The sequence below is a fragment of the Oryx dammah genome, unplaced genomic scaffold, assembly GCF_014754425.2.
Source record: "Oryx dammah isolate SB20612 unplaced genomic scaffold, SCBI_Odam_1.1 HiC_scaffold_22, whole genome shotgun sequence".
Lineage (NCBI taxonomy): Eukaryota > Metazoa > Chordata > Mammalia > Artiodactyla > Bovidae > Oryx > Oryx dammah.
In genome coordinates, this window is record NW_024070206.1 from 61835811 (window position 1) to 61848812 (window position 13002).

Here is a 13002-nt window from a genome sequence, read left to right on the forward strand (position 1 = left end):
ATGCTGAAGAATTGATGTTTTTGAAGTGTGGTGTTGGAGAAGACTCTTGAGAGTCCCTTGGACTGCAAGGAGATCCAACCAGTCCATTCTGAAGGAGATCAACCCTGGGATTTCTTTGGAAGGAATGATGCTAAAGCTGAAGCTCCAGTACTTTGGCCACCTCATGCGAAGAGTTGACTCATTGGAAAAGACTCTGATGCTGGGAGGGATGGGGGGCAGGAAGAGAAGGGTACGACCGAGGATGAGATGGCTGGATGGCATCACGGACTCGATGGACATGAGTCTGAGTGAACTCCGGGAGATGGTGATGGACACGGAGGCCTGGCGTGCTGCATTTCATGGGGTTGCAAAGAGTCATACACGACTGAGTGTCTAAACTGAACTGAACTGAATACTGTTAACTGCAAAATCTTACCGTAACACTCTCTATATCTATATATCTCTCTCACCTCGCCGTCAATGCTTCAGATACCCTGGATCCAACTGGGGCTGGACCCCAGTAAGGGTCCATTTCCCTGCTTCATCGGGCAAAGAATCCAGGAGTTCCCATTGCAACTGAAGATAAGGCAGTCTCAACTTGAAACTCGAGAGGAATTCCAGGGGTCATGCCACAATTCCAAAATAACCCGATGCCCCAATCCACTCCAGATAAAACTGATTCCCCCGCACTGACTCGACTGTCACCCAGAGTATCAACTCAAAACATGATGGCATGTGTGACAGCCCAGTGGCACCTCGAGAGAAAGCCACAGATCCCTATGTCAACTCGACAGGATGCCTGACTCTACTGATACAGCTTGAGAGGAAAGCGGACTTGCATGCCTCCACATGAGACGAGGTCTGACTCCCCTGATGAAACTCCATAGGAACCCAGAGATCCATGAGGTTTTACCCTCAACTCCAGATGAGGACCTAGGACCCGACACCCACTGGACAGGAATTCCGAGAAGCCCCTCACAACTAGCATGGAGACTGGACTTTCCTGACCTAACACCTGCGGGTCCCTGAGGTCCCCGACGTAACTCGAGAGGAACCCCAAGTTTCCTGCCTCAAGAGGAGAACAACCAGGAGATTGTCCTCTCAATGTGACATGAGGCCATTTTCTGCTGCGGCATCTCGAGAGAAATCCCACCTTCCCTCTTTAGCCTCAAAAGAGTCCTTGACACCCTTGATGTGCTCAAGAAATTCCCCGACATACCCGTCTCCACTAGAGAGGAACACCGAGGGTCCTGCACCAACTCAAGAAGAGCCCTGTTTTTCCCTCCTCATCTCGAGATGAGGGTTCATTTCCCTGCTTCATCGGGAAAGGAATCCCGGCATACTCGTCGCACCTCAAGAGGAGGTGGTCTCAACTTGAAACTCGAGAGGAACTCCAGAGGTCATGCCACTATTCCAAAAGACAGCAATGTCCCAAACCACTCCAGATACACCATATTCCCCTGCACTGACTCGACTGTCACCCCGAGTATTGACTGAAAACACGAAAGCAGGTTTGACAGCCCTGTGGCACCTCGAGAGAAAGCCACAGATCCCTAGGTCAACTCGACAGGAAGGTTGACACTACCATGACAGCTCGAGAGGAAACCAGAATTGCATGTCTCCACATGAGATGAGGCCTGACTCCCCTGTTGAAACTCCATAGGAAACCCGAGATCCATGTCAGCCCTGGAGCAGAACCCTGAGGTTCTGGTCTCAGCTCCAGATGAGGTCCTAGGCCCCAGCAAGGATTGGAGAGGAATCCTGACAGACCCCTCACAACTCGCATGGAGACTGGACTTTCCTGAGGCAACACTAGAGGGTCTCTGAGGTCCCCATCGTAACTCGAGAGGAACCCCAAGGCTCCTGCCACAAATCGAGAAAAACCAGGAGATTCTCCCCTCAACTCGAGATGAGGCCCTTTTCCACTGCGACGTCTCAATAGAAATCCCACCTTGCCTTTTGAGCCTTGAAAGGGTCCTTAACACCCTTGATGCCACTCAAGATGTTCCCCGACATACCAGTCTCCACTTGACAGGAACCCCTAGTGTCCCACCACAGCTCAAGATGAGCCCTGTTTTTCCTTCCTCATTTCGAGATGAGGGTCCATTTCCCTGCTTTGTCAGGAAAGGAAACCCGGTGTTCCCGTCGCAACTCAAGAGGAGGCGGTCTCAAGCTAAAACACGTGGGGAACTCCAGGAGTCATGCCACAATTCCAAAAGACCCTGGTGACCCAATCCACTAGAGATATACCTGATTCCCCTGCACTGACTCTACTGTTACCCCAAATATCAACTCAAAACATGATGGCAGGTGTGACAGCCCTGTGGCACCTCGAGAGTAAGCCACAGATCTCTATATCTACTTGACAGGAAGCCTGAAACTACTTTTAGAGATCGAGTGTAAAGCGGACTTGCACATCTCTACACGATACGAGGCCTGACTCCCCTGTTGAAACTCCATTTGATCCCCAAGATCCATGTGAGCAATGGAGAGAAAACCTGAGGATCCGACTTTCACTCCAGATGAGGATCTAGGCCCCGGCACTGACTGGAGAGGATTTTTGAGAGGCCCCTCTAACTCGCATGGAGACTTGACTTTCCTGAGGCACAAGGAGCGGGTCCCTGTGGTCCCCATCATACCTCGGGAGGAACCCCAAGTTTCCTGCCACAACTCGAGAAAAACCAAGAGATTCTCCCCTCAACACAAGATGAGGCCCTTTACTGTGGCGGTGTCTCGAGAGAAATCCCACCTTCCCTCTTGAGCCTCGAAAGGGTCCTTGGCACCCTTGTTGCAACTCAAGAAGTTCCCCGACATACCTGTCTCCACTCGAGAGGAACACCGACTGTCCTGCCACGACTCAAGAAGAGCCCCATTTTCCCTTCCTCATCTCGAGATTAAGGTCTGCCCCAAGCCAGCATGGGAGATCCCACCCATGACAAACATCATGAGGACGAGGCCTTATAGGCAAAGACGAGTCAGGACTTGAGGGACCCTTTGGACCTGCTTGAGCATCTACCTCAAAACCAGAATCTGCTTGTCATGCTAGTTTTCACCAACTCCTCTGTTACCAATGGGGGGCTGTCCCCGGCCACATTTCCCTGAAGAAAATTAACTTAGAGCTCTAGTTTATATGTCTCCTCGGCATGTATTTGGAGTGTTTCAATTCAAACCCCTCTGATAGGTTTCTAACTTGCCTGACAGGTTTATCCAGACTTTTTAAACTATGCATTTGATTGTTTATAGCCTCTCAACCGTGAGAGGCACAGGAAGCTTAAAACATTCTAGGAATATAGAGCCTTTTGAGGAGTTAAAAATCATTAGAATAGAACTGGTTAAGGGTTTCATTGTTGAGCCAACACTTGCTGCCAAGTTTTCATATATTTTACTTGTTGATATAGTTGGTATATAGAAGAAACAAGTAGTAGCCCTGGGATCAGCATCATTAGATCTTTGAGTTAAGTACTTTGTTGTAACCCACTGCACCTTTGTCCTATAGGAATGTAACTTTATTTAGTACTTTGAGGGTGATGCAGATTAAATAAAAAACACTTCAAGGGAAAATGAGTTTTCTGGTTGATTAATATTCATCAAGGAAAAGAGCGATAAAATGTTAACAGGCCTCTTGGCCTGAAGATAATATAAATCACCTGAGACGTTTTGCATACGGAAAAGTATGTGGAAAGAAAGCCTGGTATCGATAAGGGTCAGGACTGCTGCCCCTGCCTGACTCTGCATCTTCCATTATGTAAAACTTAGTGTATATAAGCTCCTTTTGAAAATAAAGTTACGGGTCATGCACAAGCTTGACCTCCCTTGTCGTTCTTTCTTTCTCTCTTTACTTCTTTTTCAGGCTTATTCCTTGGAGTGCAGGGGTCCTCCGTGTTCACTTCTCAGCCAGGGCTTCTAAGACCCACGTGTGAGGGATTCCAAGGTGGGACACCCTCTGCTATTCAAAGGCGGCACCTGCGGCCTACGGGAATGGTGGAAGTCCCTTGTCTTGGGACTTTATTGGCTTTCTGTGTAGACCAAGGAATATTAGTCTCTTTTCGGTCCTCTATACTGTTAACCACAAAATCTTACCGTAACACTCTCTATATCTATATATCTCTCTCACCTCGCTCTCCACGCTTCAGATACCCTGGATCCATCTGGGGCTGGACCCCAGTAAGTGTCCATTTCCCTGCTTCTTCAGGAAGAGAATCCCGGAGTTCCGATCACAACTCAAGATTAGGCGGTCTCAGCTTGAAACTCGAGAGGAATTCCAGGGGTCATGCCACAATTCCAAAAGAACCCGATGTGCTAATCCACTCCAGATAAAACTGATTCCCCTGCACTGACAGGACTGTCACCCCGAATATCTACTCAAAACACGATGGCAGCTGTGATAGCCCGGTGGCATCTCGAGAGAAAGCCACAGATCCCTATGTCACCTCGACAGCAAGCCTGACACTACTTTTACAGCTCTAGAGGAAAGTGGACTTCCATGTCTCCACATGACACAAGGCCTGACTCCCCTGTTAAAACTCCATAGGAACCCTGAGATCCATGTCAGCACTGGAGAGGAAACTTGAGGTTCCAGCCTCAATTCCAGATGAGGACCTGGAACTGGGCACCGACTAGAGAGCAATTTCTAGAGGCCCCTCACAACTTGCAAGGAGACTTGACTTTCCTGAGGAAACACAATCAGGTCCCTGAGCTCCCCATCGTAACTTGAGAGGAACAACAAATTTCCTGTCGCAACTCAAGAAAAACAAGGAGATTCTCCCCTCAATTCAAGATGAGGCCCTTTTCTGCTGTGGCATCTCAAGAGAAATTCCACCTTTCTGCTTGAGCCTCGAAAGGGTCCTAGACACACGTGATGCAATTCAAGAAGTTCCCCGACATATCAGTCTCCACTTGAGAGGAACACCGAGGGTCCCACCACAACTCAAGAAGAGCACGGTTTTCCCCTCCTCATTCTGAGATGAGGGTCCATTTCCCTGCTTCATCGGGAAAGGAATCCCAGAACTCCCATTGCACCTTAAGAGGAGGCAGTCTCAACTTGAAACTCCAAAAGAACTCCAGGGGTCCTGCCACAATTCAAAAAGACCCCAATGTCCAAATCCACACCAGATAAAGCTGATTCCCCTGCACAGACCCGACTGTCACCCTGAGTATTGTGTCAAAATACAATGGCAGGTGTGACAGCCCTGTGGCACCTCCAGAGAAAGACAAAGATCCCTATGTGATCTCGACAGGAAGCCTGACACTACTTTTACAGCTCGAGAGGAAAGCTGACTTGCATGTCTCTACATGAGATGAGGCCTGACTCCGCTGTTGAAACTCCATAGGAACCCCGAGATCCATGTCAGCACTGGAGAGGAACCCTGAGGTTCTGGCCTCAACTCCAGATGAGGACCTATGCCCAGGCAGCGACTGGAGAGGAATCCTGAGAGGCCTGCCGTAACTCACATGGAGGCTTTACTTTCCTGAGACAACACGAGTGGGTCCCTGAGGTCCCCATCGTAACTCGAGAGGAAACCTAAATTTCCTGCTGCAACTCAGGAAAAACAAGGAGATTCTCATCTGATCCCAAGATGATGCCCTTTTCCACTGCGGCATCTCGAGAGAAATCCTACCTTCCCTCTTGAGCCTTGCAAGGCTCCTTGACACTTTTTATGCAACTCAAGACGTTCCCCAACATTCCCGTCTCCATTCGAGAAGAACACCTAGTGTCCCACCACAACTAAATAAGAGTCCCATTTTTCCCTCCTCATCTCGAGATGAGGGTCCATTTCCCTGCTTCATCAGGAAAGGAATCCAGGGGTTCCTGTTGTACATCAAGAGGAGGCGGTCTCAACTTGAAAGTCGAGAGGAACTCCAGGGGTCGTGCCACAATTCCAAAAGACTCCAATGTCCCATTCTGCTGCAGATACACTATATTCCCTGCACTGACTCGACTGTCACCCGGAGTATTTACTCAAAACACGATGGCCTGTGTGACAGCCCTATCCACCTCAAAAGAAGGCCACAGATCCCTATGTCTCCTCGACAGGAAGCCTGACAATACCATGAGAGCTCGAGAGCAAAGCAGACTTGCATGTCTGCACACGAGATGAGGCCTGACTCCCCTGTTGAAACTCCATAGGAACCCCAAGATCTATGTCAGCCATGGAGACAAAGCGTGAGCTTCTGGCCTCAAGTCCAGATGAGGACCTAGTCCCCGGCACCGACTTGGGAGCAATCCCGCGAGGCCCCTTGCAACTTGCATGGAGACTTGACTATCCTGAGGCAACACGAGCGGGTCACTGTGGTTGAGGTCTCTGTTATAATTCGAGAGGAACCCCAAGGTTCATACCGCAACTCATCAATAACCAGGAGATTCTCTCCTCACGCGAGATGAGGCCCTTTTCCTCTGTGGCATCTCGAGAGAAATCCCATCTTCCCTCTTGAGCCTCGAAAGTGTCCTTGACACCCTTGATGCCACGCAAGAAGTTCCCCGACATACCCGTCTCCACTCGAGAGGAACACCGAGGGTCCTGCCACAACTCAAGAAGAGCCCCAGTTTTCCCTCCTCATCTCGAGATGAGGGTCTATTTCCCTGTTTCGTCAGGAAAGGAATCCCAGCATTCCCGTCGCACCTCAAGAGGAGGCTGTCTCCACTTGAAAGTCGAGAGGAATGCCCTCCTCATCTCGAGATGAGGGTCCATTTCCCTACTTTGTTGGGAAAGGTATCCCAGCGTTCCCATCGCACCTCAAGAGGAGGCGGTCTCCACTTGAAAGTCGAGAGGAACGCCAGCGGTCGTGCCACAATTTCAAATGACCATGATGTCCCAATCCACTCCAGAAACACCTGATTCCCCTGCCCTGATTCGACTGTCACCCCGAGTATCGACTCAAAACACTAATGCCAGTGTGACAGCCCTGTGGCACCACAAGAGAAAGCCACAGATCCCTATGGCAACTCAACCACACTACATTTGCTGCCTATTTTGTGACCTCACCCCCCCGCCAATGGGGGACTAAAAGGGAGACTGGAAGGTAACCTCTTATTTAAAAGAGGACCTAACTTTCTGGTCCTCTTTTTTCCATTGAGATTCTGGTTCAAGTGTCCCATCTCTGCTTCTGTGGGTGGCTGAGCCTATAAAGGCTCCCTGCATTCATCTCTTTACTCTCATAAGCTTGGGTCATTTTCCCACTTCTCCAGTGGATGGGCACTGTCATTGCTTCTAACTTCCAGATAGATTTATGATGAAGTCTGTAAAGTCTACTCATTTCTTATCTCTTGTTCAGTGTCTCTCTCCAGACATGTCTTTCTTTTTCTTTAAATTCTGTCTCTGTCTTCCTTTTTCTCATTCTCTCTGTCTCTCCTGTGGAGGATGGATGCCTTTGAATGCACATGGATATTGTTAGCTTAGGGTTAAGTTTTAGGGATAGGTTAGAGTGAGATCAAGTGTTTAGGTTGGAGTTGGTGTTGGGGGATGGGACAAGGGTGGTGTGTTTTTTTCTTGGAGTCTTGAGTGCTGTTTGTTCTTAGTCTATTTTACATAGGAAACGCTTTTCAGATTCATTACTTGCAAATCGTCTCTTATGTTCAGTTTACTATCCTTTTGATTTGTGAAAGCTTGATCCCTGGTGGCTCAGATGGTAAAGCGTCTGACCCCAATGTGGGACCCTGGTTTGATCCCTGGGACGGGAAGATCCCCTGGAGAAGGAAATGGCCACCCACTCCAGTACTCTTGCCTAGAAAATTCCATGGATGGAGGAGCCCGGTGGACTACAGTCCATGGAGTCACAAAGAGTCAGACACGACTGAGTCACTTCACTTTACCTGTGGTGGCACACAGATTTGTAGTTTCAACACAACTAAAGGTTGGGTGTGGGTACAGCAAGGCCGAGAGGAGCTATTCCACGTTCAAGGTCAGGAGGGGTGACCCTGATGAAATACCCTTCATCCAACGTAAGGAGCGCTTTGCTGGAGCAGCCATGAATAGATACCCCACGACCAAGGGCAGAGTAACCCAACTAAGATGGCAGGTGTTGTGAGATGGCATCAGATGGCAAACACACTGAGACCATAATCACAGACAACTAGCCAATCTGATCACATGGACCACAGCCTTGTCTAACTCAATGAAACTAGGCCATGCCGTGAGGGGTCACCCAAGGCGGACCAGTCATGTTGGAAATGGCTGACAGAATGTGCTCCACTGGAGAAGGGATTGGCAAACCACTTCAGCATTCTTACCTTGAGAATCCCATGAACAGTATGAAAAAGCAAAATGAGAGGATACTGGAAGAGGAACTCCCAGGTCGGTAAGTGCCCAATATGCTACTGGAGATCAGTGGAGAAATAACTCCAGAAAGAATGAAGGGATGGTGCCAAAGCAAACAAAATACCCATTGTGGATGTGACCTGTGAAACAAGCAAGGTCCGATGCTGTAAAGAGCAATATTGCATAGGAACCTGGAATGTTAGATTCAGGAATCAAGGCAAAGTGGAAGTGGTCAAAAAGGGGATGGCAAGAGTGAACATTGACATTCTAGGAATCAGTGAACTAAAATGGACTGGGATGGGTGACTTTAACTCAGATGACCATTATATCTGCTACTGTGGGCATGAATCCCTTAGAAGAAATGGAGTAGCCATCATGGTCAACAAAAGTATCTGAAATCCAGTACTTGGATGCCCTCTCAAAAACGACAGAATGATCTCTGTTCCTTTAAGGCAGTCAACTCAGTATCAGGTCATCCAAGCCTATGCCCCAACAAGTAATGCTCAAGAAGTTGACGTTGAATGGTTCTATAAAAACTTTCAAGACCTTTTCGAACTAACACCCAATAAAGTTGTCCTTTTCATTCTAGGGGACTGGAATGCAAACATAGGAAATCAAGAAACACCTGTAATAATAGGCAAATTTGGCCTTGGAGAATGGAATGCAGCAGGGCAAATAATAGAATTTTGCCAAGAGAACGCACTGGTCATAACAAACAGCCTCTTCCCACAACACAAAATAAGACTCTACACATTGACATCATCAGATAGTCAACACTGAAATCAGACTGATTACATTCTTTGCAGCCAAAGGTGGAGAAGCTCCATACAGTGTGCAGAAAAAAGACACAGAGGTGACTGGCTCAGATCATGAACTTCTTATTTCTAAATTTGGACTTAAATTGAAGAAAGTAGGGAAAACCACTAGAGAATTCAGGTATGACCGAAATCAAACCCCTGATGAGTATATAGTGGAAGTGAGAAATAGATTTAACAGACTAGATCTGTTACAGTCCCTGATGAACTATGGACGGAGGTTCCTGACATTGTACAGGAACCCGGATTAAGACAATGCCCAAGAAAAAGAAAGGTGATAAAGCAAAATGGCTGTCTGAGGAGGCCTTACAAATGCTGTGAACAGAAGAGAAGAGAAAAGCAAAGGAGAAAAGGAAAGATATAACATCAGAACACATAATTCCAAAGAATAGCAAGGAGAGATAAGAAAGCCTTCAGGAGCGAACAATCCAAAAAATACAGGAAAACAACAGAGTGGAAAAGACTAGAGATATCGTCAAGAAAATTAGAGATACCAAGGGATCATTTCATGCAAAGATGGGCTCGATAAAGACAGAAACAGTATGGAGCTAACAGAAGCAGAAGATTTTAAGAAGATGTGGCAAAAATTGACAGAAGAACTGTACCAGTAAGATCTTCACGACCCAGACAATCACGATGGTGTGATCACTCACCTAGTACCAGACATCCTGGAATGTGAAGTCATGTGGGCCTTAGCATTACTATGAAGAAACTAGTGAAGATGATGGATTTCCAGTGGAGCTCTTTCAAATCCTAAAAGATGATGCTGTGAAAGTGCTTCACTCGATATGCCAGCAAATTTGGAAAACTCAGCAGTGGCCACAGGACTCGAAAAGGTCAGTTTTCATTCCAAGGCCAAAGAATGCCCAAACTACTGCACAGTTGCACGCATCTCACACACTAGTAAACTAATGCACAAAATTCTCCAAGCGAGGCTTCAGCAATACATGAAACATGAACGTCCAGACAGTCAAGCTGGTTTTAGAAAAGGCAGAGGAACCAGAGATCAAATTTCTAACATCTGCTGCATCCTCGAGAAAGCAAGAGAGTTGTAGAAAAACATCTATTTCTGCTTTATTGTCTATGCCAAAGCCTTTGACTGTGTGAATCACAGTAAAGTGTTAGAAAATTTTCAGAAGACAGGCCAGACCACCTGACCAGACCACCTGACCTGCCTCTTGAGAAACATATATGCAAGTCACGAAGCAAAAGTTAGAACTTGACATGAAACAACAGACTGGTTTCAAATAGGAAAAGGAGTACGACAAGGCTGTATATTGTCCCCCTGCTTCTATAACTTATATGCAGAGAACGTCATGAGAAAGGCTGGGTTGGAAGAAGCACAAGCTGGAATCAAGATTGCCGGGAGAAATATCAATAACCTCAGATATGCAGATGACACCTCCCTTATGACAGAAAGTGAAGAGGAACTAAAAAGCCTCTTGATGAAACTGAAAGAGGAGAGTAAAAACGTTGGCTTCAAGCTCAACATTCAGAAAACTAAGATCATGGCCTCTGTCTCATCACGTCATGACAAATAGATGGGGAATTGTGGAAACAGTGTCAGATATTATTTTGAGGGGGCCCCCAAAACACTGCACATGTTGATTGCAGCCATGAAATTAAAAGACGCTTACTCCTTGGAAGGACAGTTATGACCACCCTAGATAGCATATTCAAAAGCAGAGACATTAATTACTTTGCCAACAAAGTTCCGTCTAGTCAAGGCTATGGTTTTCCCAGTTGTCATCTATGGATGTGAGAGCTGGACTGTGAAGAAAGCTGAGTGCCGAAGAATTGATGCTTTGGAACTGTGGTGTTGGAGAAGACTCTTGAGTCCCTTGAACTGCAAGGAGATCCAACCAGCCCATTCTGAAGGAGGGCAGCCTTGGGATTGCTTTGGAAGGAATGGTGCTAAAGCTGAAACTCCAGTACTTTGCTCACCTCATGCGAAGAGTTGACTCATTGGAAAAGACTCTGATGCTGGGAGAGATTGGGGGCAGGAGGAAAAGGGGTCGACAGAGGATGAGATGGCTGGATGGCATCACTGATTCGATGGACATGAGTCTGAGTGGACTCCATGGGTTGGTGATGGACAGGGAGGCCTGGCGTGCTGCCATTTATGGGGTCGTAGAGAGTCGGACATGACTGAGCAACTGAACTGAACTGAACTGAATATGTAAAGGATGAGAGGAGGCCCATTGGCCCTATTTTGCACCCATTGGGAAAGTAATTTGGATCCCTGCCTCACAAAACACCACCATAGCAATTAAGACACATACAAACAACCAACCATGGAATGGATAACTTGACAAGTTTTATAACAATTTTTGGTGAGTGAATACCTTACTTTATAATCGAGGTATTATGCATTTTTAATAATTTGTTAGTTTAAGATGGACAGCAATGTGATTGATGGATTCAGTGTCTCAGGGGCTTCCTCAGACAAAATTCACTCCATTTGAGGGGCCCCTGGAACATGTCCTCTACTCAGAACAGGCAAGAATCCTGAAAACACAGAGGAGCATGTGGTGGTGCTAGTCGGTATTTTTTCACTGAATCAATTTTCTACCATGACACACAGAGGAAGCCTAGATGCTAGGAGGGCGATCTCCAAACCTATCTTCAAACAGGAGGCCTAGCTCCTTTGAATAGTGTTGCATGAAACTACGTTTGGGAAGGGAAGAGTTGTGTCATGAATATTTTGTCTGCACAGAACAAAGTGCTGTGTAGAGACGTTGTGCAAGGTCGTCCCAGGACACAGACCACAAGGACACAGTGACCTGATTCTCAGCCCTGCTCTTGGAGCATCGCTCTGTCTCCACTGCTGACATATGGTGAGGCCCTCAGACGTGTCCTGGAGAGTATGGGCACACGACCTGAATCTGTCCAATCTGTGTGTTCCATCCTCCCTGGCTACCGTGATGGGCTCAGAACTTGGGCATTGACCAATTGGGGCCCAGGGACGGGACTCAGGCTGCAACAATGGGAAGAGGAGCTCTGGTTTTGCAGCAAGGGGCGGGGCTGGTGAGGTCAGTCTACAGCAGTGAGAGAGCCTGAGTTCAGCCTGGGGCAATAGGTGACCTTTCTGCTCCCGTCAGGGCAGAGACACCAGCTTGAGAATGACGGCGCTGCTGAGAACACGTTTTGAGAGCGCTGGCTCATGCTGTGGTCCCGAAGCTCCACTTGAGGTAGGGAAGACCGGAGGGAAGACGTCTGCGTGTGAGTCCTGCTTATGTTTGAGCTTGTGGGAAAATGCTGGTTTTTCTGTCCAGTGGGCTAAGTGGAGACCCTGCAAATGCAAGTGTGTGGGTTTTGGCTGTCTTCAGGAAACAAATGCCAGATGGCACTGGGAGACTCCAGTCTAATCTAGATTCAGGAGATATCTTGAAAGTGAAGGGAAAAGTCCTTCTGTCCTGTCCGACTTTTGCCATGCCATAGACTATAGGATCCATGGAAATCTGCTGGCACGAATACTGGAGTGGGCAACCTTTCCCTTCTCCAGGGGATCTTCCAAACCCAGGGGTCAAACCCAGGTCTCCTCATGCAGGCAGATTCTTTATCAGCTGAGCCACAGAGAGGCCCAAGAATATTGGACTGGGCAGCCTGACCCTTCTGCAGCAGATCAGGATTTTCTGACCCAGGAATCAAACTGGGCTCTCCTTCAAAGCAAGAGGATACTTCAACAGCTGGGGTTCACGGCAGCCCAATAGCTCTTAAGACAAGCTACTAACTGCAGGATTAACCTAAAGAGTCTTCACAGGTTTAATGTAGCAACCTGCTAAGGTAGCAATCGATGTCCTTATTCTATTGGAAAAAACTGGGGCTCTAAGAAGGGGGTAACTCAGCTATAGCAAGGAAGTGTGTACCCTGACAAACACTGCCATTCCTGCTGTTAGAACTCAGGGGGGCCACATGGTGAAGCTTGTCCGTGTGACAGGGGCTAAGGCACC